Below are 22,170 nucleotides of genomic sequence, written 5' to 3'. Positions count from 1 at the left end.
TTACATGCTCTGTGCCCATAAAGGAGAAACCGCGTAAATCCCCATTATGTTTTTTTGAAAAATGTCGGGATACTACTGATGCACCAACCATAGGCAAATTACTAGCGTCTGATAGGTGTTTGCGGATTCTAGTTTTAAGGGGGTTCATCGTACAACCTACATATTGCATACGGCATATATTGCAATTAATTAGATACACTATATTCTCCGTATTACAGTTTATAAAAGAACAAACATTAAACGTTTTTTTATTGGAGATAGATGTAAATATTTTAGATTTATTAGCAAAACCGCACCACTTACAGATATTGGCACCGCATTTAAAAAATCCTGTTGTTTTTAACCAATTGCTAGGGGAAATTTTATCCGGATCTTTGAACATGCTGGGTGATAATAATGTAGCTAAAGTCGGGGCTCTTCTTGCCACAAAGGCAATATCATTATTTTCCACAATATTTTTCAAAATATCATTCTGAGATAACAAGGGAAGATATTTTTTGATGATTTTAACTGTCTTTTTTTCTCAGTAGATTCCAACAGCTTAACCCTATCCATGCCTGCTACCATTTTCCTGGCTCTGTCCAAGGACCAATTAGGATACCCCCTTTTTTTTAAATTATTACAGGTCATTTCAATTCCTTCCTCCAATTTGTCACTAGATGTGGTATTCCTTTTTAGTCTAATAAGCTCCCCCACAGGAATATTCTGAATGACATGTTTGGGGTGATTAGAGGAAGCCATTAAAATACTATTGCATGCAATGGGTTTTTTATAGGGAGATATCAGAACCCCATCATTGTCCAGATCTGCGGTCAGTTTCAAATCCAAGAAGTTAATTGATACCTCATGACCACTACTAGTAAATTTTAGATTGAAATCATTCAAATCCAAATAAGAAAAGAAACTTTTTGCAGACGAGAGACTACCCCTCCAGACAAATATCAGATCATCAATAAATCCCCCCAGCCAAACAATATTATCCTTGTATGGGTTATCAATATTAAAGATATAATTTTCTTCCCACACAGACATAACCAGGTTAGCTAGGGAAGGTGAAAACTTGGCACCCATGCTCACACCCTGTGTCTGGAGGAAATATCATCGTGTCTGGGATCGGATCATTTAGTGAGAAACTAGGGGAGTGGGTTGATTTTTATCTTCAACCTTTAGTGCCATTAACACCAAGTCATCTTAAAGATTCCAAAAGTATAATACAGATTAAGGAAAAATTTCATTGGCAATCTGATTATGTGTGGTTATCTTGCGATGTGGTGGGGTTATATCCTTCTATCCCCCATCACGTCGCGTTACGATGCATCACATGTTATTTGTCCAGATACAGTAATTATGAGGATTCCATTCAGAGGTTTATTGTCTCCTCAATTCAATTTCTTTTAAGCCACAACTATTTTGTGTTTGATGAGAGATATTTCCTCCAGACACAGGGTGTGAGCATGGGGGAGCTTATTAGACTAAAAAGGAATACTACATCTAGTGACAAATTGGAGGAAGGAATTGAAATGACCTGTAATAATTTAAAAAAAAGGGGGTATCCTAATTGGTCCTTGGACAGAGCCAGGAAAATGGTAGCAGGCATGGATAGGGTTAAGCTGTTGGAATCTACTGAGAAAAAAAGACAGTTTGACTCTAAAGAATCTAGGGTGGTTTTCAGTACCAATTATAGTCCTCAGTTTAATTCTATTGTTAAAATCATCAATAAATATCTTCCCTTGTTATCTCAGAATGATATTTTGAAAAATATTGTGGAAAATAATGATATTGCCTTTGTGGCAAGAAGAGCCCCGACTTTAGCTACATTATTATCACCCAGCATGTTCAAAGATCCGGATAAAATTTCCCCTAGCAATTGGTTAAAAACAACAGGATTTTTTAAATGCGGTGCCAATATCTGTAAGTGCTGCGGTTTTGCTAATAAATCTAAAATATTTACATCTATCTCCAATAAAAAACAGTTTAATGTTTGTTCTTTTGTAAACTGTAATACGGAGAATGTAGTGTATCTAATTAATTGCAATATATGCCGTATGCAATATGTAGGTTGCACGATGAACCCCCTTAAAACTAGAATCCGCAAACACCTATCAGACGCTAGTAATTTGCCTATGGTTGGTGCATCAGTAGTATCCCGACATTTTTCAAAAAAACATAATGGGGATTTACGCGGTTTCTCCTTTATGGGCACAGAGCATGTAAAAAAAACCATTGAGAGGGGGAGATTTTCATAAAAAAAGTGCTTGCAAGAGAAAGTAGGTGGATATTTGAGTTGGGGACTCGCATGCCACAGGGCTTTAATAACCGCCTGGATATCATTATGCACTATTGATAAATTTGTATTATACATAATGCTGGTTAATATTATTATTCTATGTTTTTGTACCACTGGGGTTATGTGCACACGGTGCCGATTCTGCTGTGGAATTTTCCGTTTAGATTTTGCTAAATCTTTAGGTAAGATGATCTGCGTTTTGCCTGCAGATTTGGTGCAGTTTTTGTGCGGATTTCCCCTGCAGTTTCCGCCTGCAGATTTCTATAATGGAGCAGGTGGAGAGCTGCAGCAGAGCCGCACAGGAGAAGCGATATGCTGCTTCTTTTATTCTGCAGCATGTGCACAGCCTTTTTTGTTTTACATAGCCTTAAATGGTACTGTGCATCACGTGCAGTTCTGCTGCTTTTCTGCTGCGGTTCTGCAGGGCCAAATCTGCTGAGGAACTGCACGGAGTCTGCACTGTGTGCACAGGGCCTTAAATCTTATGGTCAGGTTATCGGACATTCCTAATGTACTTTTCTCCAATATGTTGAATTCTTTCCTTATAATCTTTATGCATGTTGTATACTGATCAATATGTGGATAGTTTATATGTTTGATCTGCTTTTATAGCACATGTTTTTAAGTCTCTCACATATGTTTATAATTACCCTGATGGGAGTGGGATGTATATAAGGTTCCATGTTTGGAAAGCAGATTAGATTCTGGACCGTGAAGAAGGCGGGTTCTACCGCTGAAACGCGTAGTCCTATCTGCACGACTTTCCTGCGTTATTGCTGTTTTGAACTGCTTGGACCATTGCATTTTAATGGATTTATGAATAAAAAGAAAAAAATTTTTAACAGCATCCTGGATTGCTCACGTTATTGCTGGACTTTGCTTTGTCGTTGTTCATATATGCCTTTATATTGCATAGAGAGATAGATTATGAGCCATCAAATGATCTGCTGCGTACAGTACAGTATAATCACAGAGACACGTTAGAATAGAATAGCTAGAATAGATATATACACACAGAATAGATGTGTGTGTGTGTGTGTGTGTGTATATATATATATATATATACAGTGGGGAAAAAAAGTATTTAGTCAGTCAGCAATAGTGCAAGTTCCACCACTTAAAAAGATGAGAGGCGTCTGTAATTTACATCATAGGTAGACCTCAACTATGGGAGACAAACTGAGAAAAAAAAATCCAGAAAATCACATTGTCTGTTTTTTTTTCATTTTATTTGAATATTATGGTGGAAAATAAGTATTTGGTCAGAAACAAAATTTCATCTCAATACTTTGTGATATATCCTTTGTTGGCAATGACAGAGGTCAAACGTTTTCTGTAAGTCTTCACAAGGTTGCCACACACTGTTGTTGGTATGTTGGCCCATTCCTCCATGCAGATCTCCTCTAGAGCAGTGATGTTTTTGGCTTTTCGCTTGGCAACACGGACTTTCAACTCCCTCCAAAGGTTTTCTATAGGGTTGAGATCTGGAGACTGGCTAGGCCACTCCAGGACCTTGAAATGCTTCTTACGAAGCCACTCCTTCGTTGCCCTGGCGGTGTGCTTTGGATCATTGTCATGTTGAAAGACCCAGCCACGTTTCATCTTCAATGCCCTTGCTGATGGAAGGAGGTTTGCACTCAAAATCTCACGATACATGGCCCCATTCATTCTTTCTTGTACCCGGATCAGTCGTCCTGGCCCCTTTGCTGAGAAACAGCCCCAAAGCATGATGTTTCCACCACCATGCTTTACAGTAGGTATGGTGTTTGATGGACGCAACTCAGTATTCTTTTTCCTCCAAACACGACAAGTTGTGTTTCTACCAAACAGTTCCAGTTTGGTTTCATCAGACCATAGGACATTCTCCCAAAACTCCTCTGGATCATCCAAATGCTCTCTAGCAAACTTCAGACGGGCCCGGACATGTACAGGCTTAAGCAGTGGGACACGTCTGGCACTGCAGGATCTGAGTCCATGGTGGCGTAGTGTGTTACTTATGGTAGGCCTTGTTATATTGGTCCCAGCTCTCTGCAGTTCATTCACTAGGTCCCCCCACGTGGTTCTGGGATTTTTGCTCACCGTTCTTGTGATCATTCTGACCCCACGGGGTGGGATTTTGCGTGGAGCACCAGATCGAGGGAGATTATCAGTGGTCTTGTATGTCTTCCATTTTCTAATTATTGCTCCCACAGTTGATTTCTTCACTCCAAGCTGGTTGGCTATTGCAGATTCAGTCTTCCCAGCCTGGTGCAGGGCTACAATTTTGTTTCTGGTGTCCTTTGACAGCTCTTTGGTCTTCACCATAGTGGAGTTTGGAGTCAGACTGTTTGAGGGTGTGCACAGGTGTCTTTTTATACTGATAACAAGTTTAAACAGGTGCCATTACTACAGGTAATGAGTGGAGGAAAGAGGAGACTCTTAAAGAAGAAGTTACAGGTCTGTGAGAGCCAGAAATCTTGATTGCTTGTTTCTGACCAAATACTTATTTTCCACCATAATATGCAAATAAAATGAAAAAAAAACAGACAATGTGATTTTCTGGATTTTTTTTTCTCAGTTTGTCTCCCATAGTTGAGGTCTACCTATGATGTAAATTACAGACGCCTCTCATCTTTTTAAGTGGTGGAACTTGCACTATTGCTGACTGACTAAATACTTTTTTTCCCCACTGTATATACACACATCAGTGGCACACATGTATGTATGTATATAGATATATATATATATATATATATATTTATATATATATATATATATATATATATATAGAGCTATGAACCTGTTCTACGCCCGGGTGGTGAGCATTTTTATTGGTATATGGTCTCCCATCCTGCTTTGTGCTGCCACCCTCCTATCCTGTTATGCATGGCACCCCTCCTTCCTATCCTGGTATGCATGGTACCCTCACTCCCAATCCTGGTATGCATGGCACCCCATTCTTTAATCCTGGTATGCATGGTCCCCTCACCCCTCAATCCTGGTATGCATGGTACTCCCTCATCCCTATCCTGGTATGCATGGCCCCCTTACCCCCTATCCTGGTATGCATGGCCCCCTCACCCCCTATCCTGGCACATATGGTCCCCTCACCCCCTATCCTGGTATGCATGGTCCTCTCATCCCCCAATCCTGGTATGCATGGTACCCCTCATCCCCCAATCCTGATATGCATGGTCCTCTCACCCCCCAATCCTGGTGTGCATGGTACTCCCTCATCCCTATCCTGGTGTGCATGGTCCCCTCACCCCCTATCCTGGTATGCATGGTCCTCTCACCCCCTATCCTGGTATGCATGGTACCCCTCATCACCCAATCCTGGTATGCATGGTACTCCCTCATCCCTATCCTGGTATGCATGGTACTCCTTCATCCCTATCCTGGTATGCATGGTACCCCTCATCCCCCAATCCTGGTATGCATGGTACTCCTCATCCCCCAATCCTGGTTTGCATGCTCCTCTCACCCACCAATCCTGGTATGCATGGTACTCCCTTATCCCTCTCCCGGTATGCATGGTCCCCTCACCCCCTATCCTGGTATGCATGGTACTTCCTCATCCCTATCCTCATATGTATGGTCCCATTACCCCCTATCCTGTTATGCATGGTACCCTTCATCCCCCAATCCTGGTATGAATGGTACCCCTCATCCCCCAATCCTGGTATGCATGGTACCCCTCATCCCCCAATCCTGGTATGTATGGTCCCCTCACCCCCCAATCCTGGTATGCATGGTACTCCTCAGCCCCCAATCCCGGTATGCATGGCACCCCTCATCCCCCAATCCTGGTATGTATGGTCCCCTCATCCCCCAATCCTGGTATGCATGGTCCCCTCACCCCCTATCCTGGTATGCATGGTACTCCCTCATCCCTATCCTGGTATGTATGGTCCCCTTACCCCCAATCCTGGTATGCATGGTACCCCTCATCACCCAATCCTGGTATGAATGGTACCCCTCATCCCCCAAACCTGGTATGCATGGTACCCCTCATCCCCCAATGCTGGTATGAATGGTACCCCTCATCCCCCAATCCTGGTATGCATGGCCCCCTCACCCCCAATCCTGGTATGCATGGTCCTCTCACCCCCCCGTCCTGGTATGCATGGTACCCCTCATCCCCCAATCCTGGTATGTATGGTCCCCTCACCCCCCTATCCTGGTATGCATGGAACCCCTCATACCCCAATACTGGTATGCATGGCCCCCTCAGCCTCCATTCCTGGTGTGCATGGCCCCCTCACCCCCCTATCCTGGTATGCATGGTCCTCTCACCCCCCTATCCTGGTATGTATGGTCCTCTCACCCCCCTATCCTTGTATTCATGGTACTGCTCACTCCTATTAATACTACACACATACAAAAAAAACCATTTATACTCACCCTTCTTTCCTGTGCTCCAGCACTGTCACGTTCTGCTGGAGGCCGGGGCAGGAGTGCGGCCGGAATCGCGCATGCCCTGCCCGTAGCGCTGTCTGGCGCCATATTGCTGAAGACGCACTGCAAGTGTGTCTTCAGTGAAATGGCACCGGATAACGCTATGCGCATGTGCGATTCCGGCTGCACTCCTCCCCGGTCTCCTGCCCCGAAGAGAAGCATCGCTGCAATGCTCCTCCCGGTCAGGTAAGTATGTAAGTATGGTGTCGGAGATGGCGGTATGCAGTGTGTACGGTACCGCCATCTCCGGCGCCATACACACTCCTCACCGCTGGCTGCCTCACTCTGTCTGAAGCCAGACTGCGCAGGCACATCGCGCTTGCGCAGTCTATAAAGACTTCGGACAGAGTGACGCTTAGGCTAGTTTCACACTTGCTTTTTTTTGCAGCGCGTTTTTCCCGCAAAAAAACGCATTGAAAAAACGCATACATAAGCATACAACTGCTGCGTTTTTTTCAAGCATTTTTATGAGCATGCATGAAAAAAACGCAGCGTTTTTATGCGTTTGTATGCGTTTTTAGCGCGTTTTTACCGCGTTTGCGTTTTTTTCCAACATTTTTAGGTGGCCCCTCACACTACCCAAACCATGACTTTACTAACCCTAACCCTGACCCTAACCCTAACCCTAACCCTGACCCTAACCCTTAACCAAATCATACTTAACCCTAACCCAAACCCTAAACCCTAACTAACCCTAACCCTAACCCTGACCCTAACCCTAACCCTGACCCTAACCCTAACCCTAACCCTAACCCTGACCCTAACCCTAACCCTAACCCTGACCCTAACCCTTAACAAAACCATACTTAACCCTAACCCTAACCCTAACCCTAACCCTAACCCTGACCCTAACCCTAACCCTGACCCTAACCCTTAACAAAACCATACTTAACCCTAATCCTGACCCTAACCCTGACCCTAATCCTTAACAAAACCATACTTAACCCTAACCCTGACCCTAACCCTAACCCTGACCCTAACCCTAACCCTAACCCTGACCCTAACCCTAACCCTAACCCTAACCCTGACCCTAACCCTTAACAAAACCATACTTAACCCTAATCCTGACCCTAACCCTGACCCTAATCCTTAACAAAACCATACTTAACCCTAACCCTGACCCTAACCCTAACCCTGACCCTAACCCTAACCCTAACCCTAACCCTGACCCTAACCCTTAACAAAACCATACTTAACCCTAATCCTGACCCTAACCCTGACCCTAACCCTTAACCAAACCATACTAAACCCTAACCCTGACCCAAAACCCAACCCTAACCCTGACCCTGACCCTAACCCTAAACCCCCTTAACTAACCCTAACTCTAACTCAAACCCCTAAATTCCATGGTTAAAAAAAAAAAACGCATATGCAAAAAAACGCTTACATGAGCATGCCAGTGCGCACATATGCGCATCCATAGGCTATAATGGCCCTTTTTAGCGCAAAACGTGCGCATATGTGCGCATGCGCTTTTTTGCAGGGCCAAAAAATGCAACATGATGCGTCTGGAAAATCCAATCGCACACCCCAAAAAAACGCAGCGCATGAAAATCGCATACATGCGCTTACAAGCGCGCAAGTATGCGCACCCATGTTAAAGATAGGGGAAAAAACGCATGCGCAGGTTAGCGTTTTTTTCCAGCGCTAAAAAACGCAAATGTGAAACCAGCCTTACAGCGTTATATTATAGATATCTATATATATATATATATAATGTATATGTATTTATATTGCATAAAGAGATAGAAGAAAAGTTGGTAATTCATCTACTAGGTTCTGTAAAATCACTGCAGGAGCCAACAGGATAGAATAGATGGATTACATACAGTAAATACAAATAGAATAGGTAGATATAGATGTCAGTGACAAATGCAATTAGTACAGTGTGTGTGCAAATTACTGTATATGTATTTAATTACTAAAGGATTATTTTTCAGAAAAAAAATGGCGTAGACTCCCGTGCAATTTTTTTAACCAGCAGAGGGAATGTTGATGACTGGGGACAGATGTTTATAGCATGGGAAGGGGGTAATACCCATAGAGCTTCCCAGGCTATTAATATCAGCTTGCAATTGTATGCTTAGCCTTTACTGGCTATTAAAATTGGGGACCCCGCAGAAATTAGCTTGGGGTCCCCTATAATTAATAACCAGCAAAGGCTTTGCAGACAGCTGCAGGCTGATATTAATAACCTAGGAAGGGGTCATGGATACTGGCCCCCCTGGCTAAAAACATCAGATCTCAGCCACCCCAGAAAAGGCGCATCTCTAAGATGCGCCAATTCTGGCACTTAGCCTCACTCTTCCCACTTGCCCTGTAGCGGTGGCAAGTAGGGTAATAGTTGGGGAAGTTGATGTCACCTTTGTATTGTCTGGTGACATCAAGACCAGAGGTTAGTAATGGAGAGGCTTGACACCCCATTACTAACCCCATAGTCACATTGTAAGAAAACACAGACACCCAGAAAAAAGTCCTTTAATTGAAAGAAAGACACAGACTCCTTTTAATAATCTCAATTGAGCCATACTTACGACCTCGCTTAATTCCACCGAAGCCCTTGATTTCCTATAATAAAAGTAAAATTAAAAAAAATAGCAAAATACCCTACCTGTCTATCGCTCTGTCTCACGCTGTAATTCATGTCAGGGGGATAAACAGTTTTCAACCTGGACGATGCCAAGATGTGACCATCCTGGATAAAAACCACTGGTGAATGAACTGTTGGGAGTGCAGCTTCAGGGGCTAGCAGTGATGTCACTGAGGCTGCACTCCCAGCCTGCTTGAACTGTGGTGACTAGAGTTGAGCGAAACGGGTCGAAAAAATTCAAAAGCCGCCGACTTTTGGCAAAGTCGGGTTTCATGAAACGAAACCCGACCCTAGGATGAGGTCGGCCACGAGGTCGGCGACTTACGCGCCAAAGTCGCGTTTCAAAAGTTTGTTTTGCGCTCTTTTTCAGCCAATCAGGATCCACGGACACTGTGGGCAACGTGATGACCTAGGCACGGGTCACCACCATCTTTCAGAAGGGCATGCAAGTGATTGGCTTGCTTTGGTGGGCGTCACAGGGGGTATAAAAGGGCGTGCACGCCGACCGCCATCTTACTTCTGCCGATCTTAGTATAGGGAGAGGTTGCTGCTGATTCTGTAGGGAGAGCGTTATGCAGGGAAGAAGACAAAAAAACTGCTTCTGCTGCTAGCGATTTGGCCTGCACAACACACAAGTCACTGTGTGTGCAGTGCAAGGGGAGGCTATATTGTGGTGTATCAGTGGTGTTGGTTGTTGGGCTGCCTTTTAAGGCTTCCTGACACGCTGGCATTGCTGTTTACCCACTGCTCCGCAAACTGCTTTTTTAAAAGCAATCCAATCTCCCTTATCCTCTAGTCACTTTTGTCACAGCTGTGCCATCGAGCGTGTCACATAGCGCTCAGATATCAGTGGGCCTCACACAATCCACAAGTGTCCAGTGTCCAAAAGTGTGCGCAGAGATTCAAAATCTCCATTATCCTCTCGTCACTTTTGTCACAGGCAGCTGTGCCATCGAGCCTGTCACATAGCGCTCAGATATCAGTGGGCCTCACACAATCCACAAGTGTCCAGTGTCCAAAAGTGTGCGCAGAGATTCAAAATCTCCATTATCCTCTCGTCACTTTTGTCACAGGCAGCTGTGCCATCGAGCCTGTCACATAGCACTCAGATATCAGTGGGCCTCACACAATCCACAAGTGTCCAGTGTCCAAAAGTGTGCGCAGAGATTCAAAATCTCCATTATCCTCTCGTCACTTTTGTCACAGGCAGCTGTGCCATCGAGCCTGTCACATAGCGCTCAGATATCAGTGGGCCTCACACAATCCACAAGTGTCCAGTGTCCAAAAGTGTGCGCAGAGATTCAAAATCTCCATTATCCTCTCGTCACTTTGGTCACAGGTAGAGTTGAGCGATACCGTCCGATACTTCAAAGTATCGGATCGGAATGGATCGGCCGATCTTAAAAAAAAAAGTATCGGTATCGCCGATTCCGATACCGGAAGTCCCATTCAAGTCTATGGGACTTCCGGCATCGGAATAAGAAAAATCCTGTTTTTCCCTTGTACAGCCTCTCTGGGGTCTGTACGGGCCTTTCGGGGGGCTGTGCCGGCCTGCCAGGGGGTCTGTGCAGGCTCCGGTGGTCTGTGCCGGCCTGCCGGGGGGCTGTGCCGGCCTGACAGGGGGGCTGTGCCGGCCTGCCGGGGGGCTGTGCCGGCCTGCCGGGGGGCTGTGCCGGCCTGCCGGGGGGCTGTGCAGGCTCCGGGGGGCTGTGCCGGCCTGCCGGGGGGGCTGTGCAGGCTCCGGGGGGCTGTGCCGGCCTGCCGGGGGGCTGTGCAGGCTTCGGGGGTCTGTGCAGGCATCGTCCGATGGGACTACAAGTCCCATCGGGCGATGCCTGCTACCATGACAGTGATTGACACATTAGCCAATGATGGGACAGTAGTAGTCCCATCATCCGGCTAATGTGTTGAATGTAAAAAAAAAAAAAAAAATTACATGCTACATACATACAACATGCATACTACATACATGCTACATTCATACTACATACTACATACATGCTACATTCATACTACATATATACTACATGCAACATACATACTACATATATACTACATGCAACATACATACTACATATATACTACATGCAACATACATACTACATATATACTACATGCATGCAACATGCATACTACATATATACTACATGCAACATACATACTACATATATACTGCATGCATGCAACATGCATACTACATACACTCACTGGTCACTTTATTAGGTACACCATGCTAGTAACGGGTTGGACCCCCTTTTGCCTTCAGAACTGCCTCAATTCTTCGTGGCAGAGATTCAACAAGGTGCTGGAAGCATTCCTCAGAGATTTTGGACCATATTGACATGATGGCATCACACAGTTGGCGCAGATTTGTCAGCTGCACATCCCTGATGCGAATCTCCCGTTCCACCACATCCCAAAGATGCTCTATTGGATTGAGATCTGGTGACTGAGGAGGCCATTTGAGTACAGTGAACTCATTGTCATGTTCAAGAAACCAATCTGAGATGATTCGAGCTTTATGACATGGCGCATTATCCTGCTGAAAGTAGCCATCAGATGTTGGGTACATTGTGGTCATAAAGGGATGGACATGGTCAGCAACAATACTCAGGTAGGCTGTGGCGTTGCAACGATGCTCAATTGGTACCAAGGGGCCCAAAGAGTGCCAAGAAAAAATTCCCCACACCATGACACCACCACCACCAGCCTGAACCGTTGATACAAGGCTGGATGGATCCATGCTTTCATGTTGTTTACGCCAAATTCTGACCCTACCATCCGAATGTCGCAGCAGAAATCGAGACTCATCGGACCAGGCAACGTTTTTCCAATCTTCTACTGTCCAATTTCGATGAGCTTGTGCAAATTGTAGCCTCAGTTTCATGTTCTTAGCTGAGAGGAGTGGTACCCAGTGTGGTCTTCTGCTGCTGTAGCCCATCTGCCTCAAAGTTCGACGCACTGTGCGTTCAGAGATGCTCTTCTGCCTACCTTGGTTGTAACGGGTGGCAATTTGAGTCACTGTTGCCTTTCTATCAGCTCGAACCAGTCTGCCCATTCTCCTCTGACCTCTGGCATCAACAAGGCATTTCCGGCCACAGAACTGCCGCTCACTGGATTTTTTTTCTTTTTCGGACCATTCTCTGTAAACCCTAGAGATGGTTGTGCGTGAAAATCCCAGTAGATCAGCAGTTTCTGAAATACTCAGACCAGCCCTTCTGGCACCAACAATCATGCCACGTTCAAAGGCACTCAAATCACCTTTCTTCCCCATACTGATGCTCGGTTTGAACTGCAGGAGATTGTCTTGACCATGTCTACATGCCTAAATGCACTGAGTTGCCGCCATGTGATTGGCTGATTAGAAATTAAGTCTTAACACACAGTTGGACAGGTGTACCTAATAAAGTGGCCAGTGAGTGTATATACTACATGCATGCAACATGCATACTACATATATACTACATGCTACATACATACTACATATATGCTACATACATACTACATATATACTACATGCATGCTACATACATACTACATACATACTACATATATGCTACATACATACTACATACATACTACATATATGCTACATACATACTACATATATACTACATGCATGCTACATACATACTGCATGCTACATACATACTACATGCTACATACATACTACATATATGCTACATACATACTACATATATACTACATGCATGCTACATACATACTGCATGCTACATACATACTACATGCTACATACATACCACATATATACTACATACATACTACATATATACTACATACATACTACATACATACTACATGCATGCTACATACATACTACATGCATACTACATATATACTACATGCATGCTACATACATACTACATGCTACATACATACTACATATATACTACATACATACTACATATATGCTACATACATACTACATATATACTACATGCATGCTACATACATACTGCATGCTACATACATACTACATGCTACATACATACTACATGCTACATACATACTACATATATGCTACATACATACTACATATATACTACATGCATGCTACATACATACTACATGCTACATACATACTACATATATACTACATGCATGCTACATACATACTGCATGCTACATGCATGCTACATACATACTACATACATACTACATGCTACATACATACCACATATATACTACATACATACTACATACAATACATTCATACAATACATACATAGACATACAGTACATATAACATAGAGTAACATACTTACCAATACTTGTCACATTGTTCCCCGAAGCCATTGTCTTTTACAGAATAAATATTAACATAACAAACCACAAAAATACTCACCCACAATCCGAAGCAGTCCACGAGTGTGTCCCACGACGATCTTGGGTAGAGAACTGCAGCATCAGCTGTTGCTACCGTTCTCTACGGGCTGCAGGAATCCAATGACGGAAGGTAGGTATCCTTCCGCACTGTATTCCTCCGCCACTTAAAAAAAAAAAAGTCCCTAGTCTCACTTTATGCCATTGCTGTGTGGGAAATTCCCACGCAGCAATGGCATAAAGTGAGACTAGGGACTTTTTTTTTTTTAAGTGGCGGAGGAATACAGTGCGGAAGGATACCTACCTTCCGTCATTGTATTCCTGCAGCCCGTAGAGAACGGCAGCAACAGCTGATGCTGCAGTTCTCTACCCAAGATCGTCGTGGGACACACTCGTGGACTGCTTCGGATCGTGGGTGAGTATTTTTGTGGTTTGTTATGTTAATATTTATTCCGTAAAAGACAATGGCTTCGGGGAACAATGTGACAAGTATTGGTAAGTATGTTACTCTATGTTATATGTACTGTATGTCTATGTATGTATTGTATGAATGTATTGTATGTAGTATGTATGTAGTATATATGTGGTATGTATGTAGCATGTAGTATGTATGTAGTATGTATGTAGCATGCATGTAGCATGCAGTATGTATGTAGCATGCATGTAGTATATATGTAGTATGTATGTAGCATGTAGTATGTATGTAGCATGCATGTAGTATATATGTAGTATGTATGTAGTATGTAGTATGTATATAGTATGTATGTGGTATGTATGTAGCATGTAGCATGCATGTAGTATGTATGTAGTATATATGTGGTATGTATGTAGCATGTAGTATGTATGTAGCATGCAGTATGTATGTAGCATGCATGTAGTATATATGTAGTATGTATGTAGCATATATTTAGTATGTATGTAGCATGTAGTATGTATGTAGCATGCAGTATGTATGTAGCATGCATGTAGTATGTATGTAGCATATATGTAGTATGTATGTAGTATATATGTAGTATGTATGTAGCATGTAGTATGTATGTAGCATGTAGTATGTATGTAGCATGCATGTAGTATATGTAGTATGTATGTAGCATGTAGTATGTATGTAGCATGCATGTAGTATGTAGTATGTATGTAGTATATATGTAGTATGTATGTAGCATGTAGTATGTATGTAGCATGCATGTAGTATATATGTAGTATGTATGTAGCATGTAGTATGTATGTAGCATGCATGTAGTATGCATGTAGTATGTATGTAGTATGTATTTAGTATATATGTAGTATGTATGTAGCATGTAGTATGTATGTAGCATGCATGTAGTATGTATGTAGTATGTATGTAGTATGTATGTAGTATATATGTGTTATGTATGTAGTATATATGTGTTATGTATGTAGTATGTATGTAGTATGTATGTATGTAGTATATATGTGGTATGTATGTAGTATGTATGTAGTATGTATGTAGCATGTAGTATGTATGTAGCATGCATGTAGTATGTATGTAGTATTTTTTTTTTTTAACATTTAACACATTAGCCGGATGATGGGACTACTACTGTCCCATCATTGGCTAATGTGTCAATCACTGTCATGGTAGCAGGCATCGCCAGATGGGACTTGTAGTCCCATCGGACGATGCTTGCACAGACCCCCGGACATCAGCACAGCCCCCCGGCAGGCCGGCACAGCCCCCCGGCAGGCCGGCACAGACCCCCACAGGGTGCACAGACCACCGGCAGGCCGGCACAGCCCCCCGGCAGGCCGGTACAGACCCCCACAGGGTGCACAGACCACCGGCAGGCCGGCACAGCCCCCCGGCAGGCCGGTACAGACCCCGGGCAGTCCACACAGCCCCCCGGCAGGCCGGCACAGCCCCCCGGCAGGCCGGCAGAGACCCCCGGAAGGCCCGAAATGACGGCGCATCATGATGCGCACACACCGCGCATCATGATGACGTCAGGCTGTCAATCAACTTTGAACTTCCGATTCCGATGCCGACTTCCGATATTGAAAAAATATCGGAAGTCGGTATCGGAATTCCGATACAGCAAGTATCGGCCGATACCCGATACTTGCGGTATCGGAATGCTCAACACTAGTCACAGGCAGCTGTGCCATCGAGCCTGTCACATAGCGCTCAGATATCAGTGGGCCTCACACAATCCACAAGTGTCCAGTGTCCAAAAGTGTGCGCAGAGATTCAAAATCTCCATTATCCTCTCGTCACTTTGGTCACAGGCAGCTGTGCCATCGAGCGTGTCACATAGCGCTCAGATATCAGTGGGCCTCACACAATCCAAAAGTGTCCACTGTCCACAAGTGTGTGCAGAAATTCTAAATCTCCCCTATCCTATAGACACCTTGTACCTTGTTTTACATTACTATATAGTTTGTTGGATTTTGTCTACATTTCTACCAAAAATGAGGAAGGCTGGTGGAAGAGGCCGTGGAATTGGGCGGGGGTTGGCAGCTGGTAATGATGGTGTTGGTGGTGGATCTGATGGTAGTGGCAAGAGCAAAATAGGACCGAATGCAGGAGGTGCTGACCCTGCGTCATCGTCTGGCTACATAAGGCCTCGAACGCTTAGTTTTCTAGGAGTTGGCAAACCGCTTTTAAAGGCAGAGCATCAGGAAAAAGTTTTGTCTTACATTGCTGACTCAGCCTCCAGCTCTATCGCCTCCTCTTCTTCAGTTGTAAAAAGTAAAAGCACTGAGTCGTCATTGGAGGCTCATGTTCATGAACCACACCTTTCCTTGTGTCCTTCACCCCAACCAAGATTGAAGGATGACGCAGGCCATACTACTGATTACTCCATGGAGCTGTTTTCACATACCATGCCTGGATTATCAAGTGAAATGGTGAATTACCCAGGCCAAGATGAATCTGACATGGAGTGCACTGATGCACAGCCGCTGATGGATGATTCTGCTGGTACATTCACTCAGAGCACTACATTGTCCTCGCAGTGTACAGAGCCAGATTTTGACCCTGATGAGACTCAGGTGCCCCTTCCCGCACACTATACCACCATACACGGTGACACAGAGAAAGGTGCACATGACATAGAAGAGGAGGTGATGGATGACCCAGTTGTTGACCCAGATTGGCATCCATTGGGGGAAGAGGGTGCTGCTTCCAATAGCTCAGATGAGGAGCATCCACAGCAGACATCGACATCGCAACAGCTGTTATCTGGCAGGCCCGGAGCACTCCAAAGACAGGTTCCAAACATCAAAAGAGTTGCTGGACAGCTTGTCCAGAGGGTCAAAAGATCACAGCGTGCTAGGCCGCAAAATGTCTGCCAAAGTAGGAAGAGTGCAGTGTGGCACTTTTTTGAACAAAATCCTCATGATCAGGCCAAGGTTATCTGTAAGAAGTGTGCAAAGACCTTTAGCCGAGGGAAAAATCTGAAAAATTTGAATACCAGTTGCATGCTTAGACATTTAACCAGCATGCACTTGCAAGCGTGGACACAACACCAAACCTCAAGTGCCACATGTGCAACTGATCACAACGAAGGTAGTCAGCAACGCTACATTGTTTCCCCCACTGTAAGCCCACCGGTTAGCACAGCAGCAAATGTTGAGGTGTCGTTGCAAGACCACAGCAGTCAGGGAATCCCACTGTTATATCAACGAAAGACTGATTCTAGGCCATCAGAAAGAACACCAACTCCATCACCATCATCAACCCTCTCTCAGTCCGCCCTGTCCACCGCTACTTCCACCATATGCAGCTCTCAAGTCCAGCTCACCCTCCCAGACACTATGAGTAGGTCAAGAAAGTACTCAGTCTCTCATCCGCGTACACTGGGTTTGAACGCCCACATTGCCAAACTAATCTCGTTTGAGATGATGCCCTTTCGGTTGGTGGAAAGCACAGCTTTCCGCGAACTCATGGCCTATGCTGTACCACGCTATGACCTACCCAGTCGCCACTTCTTCTCTCGCAAAGCCATCCCAGCCCTCCACCATCATGTGAAAGACCGCATTGTCCATGCACTCAAGCAGTCAGTGAGCGGAAAGGTGCACCTCACAACTGATGCATGGTCCAGTCGGCATGGCCAGGGCCGTTACGTGTCCATCACTGCGCACTGGGTTAATGTGGTGGATGCAGGGTCCACAGGGGACAGCGGTGGTGGGACAGTGCTGCCTAGCCCACGGTATAGGAAACAGTTGGCTGTAGGCGTTCGACCCTACTCCTCCTCCTCCAGAAGCGAAAGCTCGTCCACAGAGCATAGTCGTACGAGCACTCCATCTGCAGCTGCCACTGTTGCACACGATGTGTCCCCCTATCGAGCAGCTAGTGGAAAGCGTCAGCAGGCTGTGTTGCAGATGATGTGTTTCGGCGACAGACACACCGCCGAGGTGCTGGCCGAGTACTTGAAGCGACAAACTGAGTCATGGCTGGGCAGTGTACATCTTGAGGCAGGCAATGTAGTTAGTGATAACGGCCGTAATTTTGTGGCAGCCATAGCCCTTTCAAAACTCAGCCACATACCTTGCTTGGCTCACACCTTGAACCTGGTGGTGCAGTGCTTCCTCAAAAATTATCCGGAGTTAACAGCCCTGCTCCTGAAGGTGCGAAGACTGTGCGCGCACATCCGCCGGTCGCCTGTACACTCCGTTCGTATGCAGAAGCTGCAGCGATTGCTCCACCTTCCCAACCACCGCCTCATTATCGACATTGCAACAAGGTGGAACTCCACCCTGCACATGGTGGAGCGGCTGTGCGAGCAGAGGCAGGCCATAATGCATTTGTGGGAGGATACACGGCCAGGCACTTTGAGAGCAGACATGGAGTTGACAGGCATGCAGTGGTCGAAGCTGAAAGACCTTTGTAAAGTCCTTCAGTGTTTTGAGGAATGCACACGGCTGGTAAGCGCAGACGACGCCATCCTAAGCATGAGCATCCCACTTATGCGTCTGCTCATGCAAACTTTGACGCACCTTAAGGAGCAGGCATCTGCAGCCAATGTTGATGAGGAGGAAGAGGAGGAGGGAATCCTTGATGACATTCAGCCATTGTCTGCTCAGGGACCTCTCCTGGACGAGGTGGAGGAAGAAGAGGAGGAGGAGAAGGAGGATGATGGGGATGATTACTTAGGGGAGGAGGATGCATCTCGTGGGGCAAGTGAAAATGTTGGCGTGGCAAGGTCTGGTACAGGGTTTGTGCGTGACTGGAGGGATGTGGATTTGCCAGAAAGTGCTCCTCCACCCAGCACTCGCAGTGCATCATTGACACCGGGAACATTGGCCCACATGTCAGATTATGCCTTGCGGATCCTAAAAAGGGACCCCCGCATTGCCAAAATGATGAACGATGACGACTACTGGTTGGCCAGCATCCTGGATCCACGCTATAAAGGCAAATTACAAAACATCATGCCACAGGAGAACCTTGACCTAATATTGGCTAATAAACAAGCAACTCTGGTAAATCGGTTGCTTGAGGCATTCCCAGCACACAGCAGCGGTGATGGTTCTCACACGAGCCGTACGGGCCGGGGGCAGCTTGGCAGAGGTGTTCGTGGTGCACACAGCAGAAGTGGCGTTGGAGACAGGGGTTTCATGACAATGTTGTGGACTGATTTTTCAAATACCGCTCACACAACTGGTAATACTGCATCGATGGAAAGTGACAGGAGACAGCAGTTGTCAACTATGGTTACAAACTACTTTTCCTCCCATATCGATGTTCTCCCACACAGGTCATTCCCCTTTGACTATTGGGCCGCTAAACTGGACACCTGGCCTGAATTGGCCCAATATGCCTTACAGGAGCTCGCTTGCCCAGGTGCAAGTGTGCTATCGGAAAGAGTCTTCAGTGCAGCTGGATCAATCCTGACAGAAAAAAGGACCCGTCTGTCAACCCAAAATGTGGATGATCTAACCTTCATTAAAATGAACCACGCATGGGTTTCCAAGGATTTTGTCCCTCCTTCCCCTGATGACACATAGGGTGACAGAAAAATGGCTTGCTTTGGTCCACCTCTTCCTGGTACTTCACCTATTTCGCCTTTTGCATCAGCTGAATGTCCAACATCAACATATGCCACTTTCTAAAACTCCCTAACTGTGCTGCCTCCCCCCCATGGCCGGGGTCACCACCTACCGCACGACACCGTGCGAGTGCCGTTGCCCTGGACAGGTGGGTAGGCCGACTCTTGGGCGCGGGCACTGGCACAGGGTCCCTCATAGTGCAATCAAGTGTCTCTGACGGTGGTGGTGCACACCCGCCGTCAGACACACCTCTGTACTATGAGGGGCCCAGTGCCAGTACCGACGCCCACGAGTGGGCCCCCCTTGCTTGGGCAGGGCCTCAGCATTTGCAATCTTTACCTCTCCCTGCTCCTCCGCTGTGTAATCTGGGCCGTCAAATCCATACTGTGCCTGACACCGTCTGAGCCTGCCTCCTGAGACATATATTTTGAATGTGTACGCTATCCATACATGTTATCCGGGGATACGGTACCCTTTCTAACCTTTGTGCAATCCATACTGGGCCTAACACCGTCTGAGCCTGCCTCATGCTGTATAGACATATATTTTGAATGTGTACGCTATCCATACATGTTATCCAGGGATACGGTACCCTTTCTAACCTTTGTGCAATCACGTGCAATCCATACTGGGCCTAACACCGTCTGAGCCTGCCTCATGCTGTATAGACATATATTTTGAATGTGTACGCTATCCATACATGTTATCCAGGGATACGGTACCCTTTCTAACCTTTGTGCAATCACGTGCAATCCATACTGGGCCTAACACCGTCTGAGCCTGCCTCATGCTGTATAGACATATATTTTGAATGTGTACGCTATCCATACATGTTATCCGGGGATACGGTACCCTTTCTAACCTTTGTGCAATCACGTGCAATCCATACTGGGCCTAACACCGTCTGAGCCTGCCTCATGCTGTATAGACATATATTTTGAATGTGTACGCTATCCATACATGTTATCCAGGGATACGGTACCCTTTCTAACCTTTGTGCAATCACGTGCAATCCATACTGGGCCTAACACCGTCTGAGCCTGCCTCATGCTGTATAGACATATATTTTGAATGTGTACGTTATCCATACATGTTATCCGGGGATACGGTACCCTTTCTAACCTTTGTGCAATCACGTGCAATCCATACTGGGCCTGACACCGTCTGAGCCTGCCTCATGCTGTATAGACATATATTTTGAATGTGTACGCTATCCATACATGTTATCCAGGGATACGGTACCCTTTCTAACCTTTGTGCAATCAAGTGCAATCCATACTGGGCCTGACACCGTCTGAGCCTGCCTCCTGAGACATATATTTTGAATGTGTACGCTAACCATACATGTTATCCAGGGATACGGTACCCTTTCTAACCTTTGTGCAATCACGTGCAATCCATACTGGGCCTGACACCGTCTGAGCCTGCCTCCTGAGACATATATTTTGAATGTGTACGCTATCCATACATGTTATCCAGGGATACGGTACCCTTTCTAACCTTTGTGCAATCACGTGCAATCCATACTGGGCGTGAGAACGGCTGGCGAGCTGTTAAGCAAGCTACAGCACCTGTCCAGACAAGTACAGGGATTCCCTAGCGAGGAGACTTATTTGATTGTTTTCAATGTTGGGACAGCAATTTTTGGGGAGCACTATACTCTGGAGAATGATAGATGGGGCCCACCATACACTGGAACATTCCAAAGGTGGACATCAGACACTGGAGCAGCATTTACAGGGCCCATTATACACTAGAGCCTTAGAAATGGGGCCCATTATGTTTGGAGCATTATTTGGGCCCATAAGACAGTGGAGCTTCATCCATGGGGACCAACATATACTGTAGCATTATGTGGAGCTCATCATATACTGTTTCAAACATTATATGGGACCAATGATTCTGTATGGAGAAATAGATGGGCCTCGTCATGAGATGTAAAAAGTGAGGTATTTTTCATTGTACTATACCGCTATTTATCTGCCGTATCGGAGCATGATGAGTTGTGGTATGTGTTAAAGGGGCGCTCTTTCGCCCAGGGCACATGAAAACCTGCAGCCAGCCCTCCTCCCCCCACAACTTTAGCCAAATAACCCCCATTTTTCAGTGCGTAACTTGTATTATGAAGTTAATTAAGGTTGACAAGCTTAAGTAAGAAGAATTGATGCTTTTGGCATTCAAATGGGCACTGTAGGTATGTTTCCTGTCCTCCTCTCACTGCCGACTTTTATTCCCCATTGACTTACATTGGGTTTCGTGTTTCGGGACGACCCCGACTTTTCCCTATAATCGGACGATCTTGCTCGACCCGACTTTTGGAAAAGTCGGGTTTCACGAAACGAAACGCGACCCTAAAAAACCAAAAGTCGCTCAACTCTAGTGGTGACCTCTGGACCGTGGGAAAACGCCAGTGATGTTAGAAACTGAGTTTAAATCAAGGCTTCAATAGCTTCCCTGGTCGTAATAGACCATTTTGAGCTGTGTGCACATGGTGTGGCGCATG

The 22,170-nt window shown here is 45.5% G+C and overlaps 1 long non-coding RNA gene across 1 annotated transcript in view; it reads left to right on the top strand.

Annotated features, from left to right (window-relative positions):
* LOC141101185 (uncharacterized) overlaps positions 1–22,170 on the top strand; it is a 221,035-nt gene that overhangs the window by 68,310 nt on the left and 130,555 nt on the right. The gene's annotated exons all lie outside the window — the stretch shown is intronic.

The sequence above is a fragment of the Dendrobates tinctorius genome, unplaced genomic scaffold (assembly GCF_039654945.1).
Source record: "Dendrobates tinctorius isolate UK_male_01 unplaced genomic scaffold, ASM3965494v1 ptg000115l, whole genome shotgun sequence".
NCBI lineage: Eukaryota > Metazoa > Chordata > Amphibia > Anura > Dendrobatidae > Dendrobates > Dendrobates tinctorius.
Note: the sequence above shows the minus strand (reverse complement) of the source record. Positions and strands in the feature narration are given on the sequence as shown.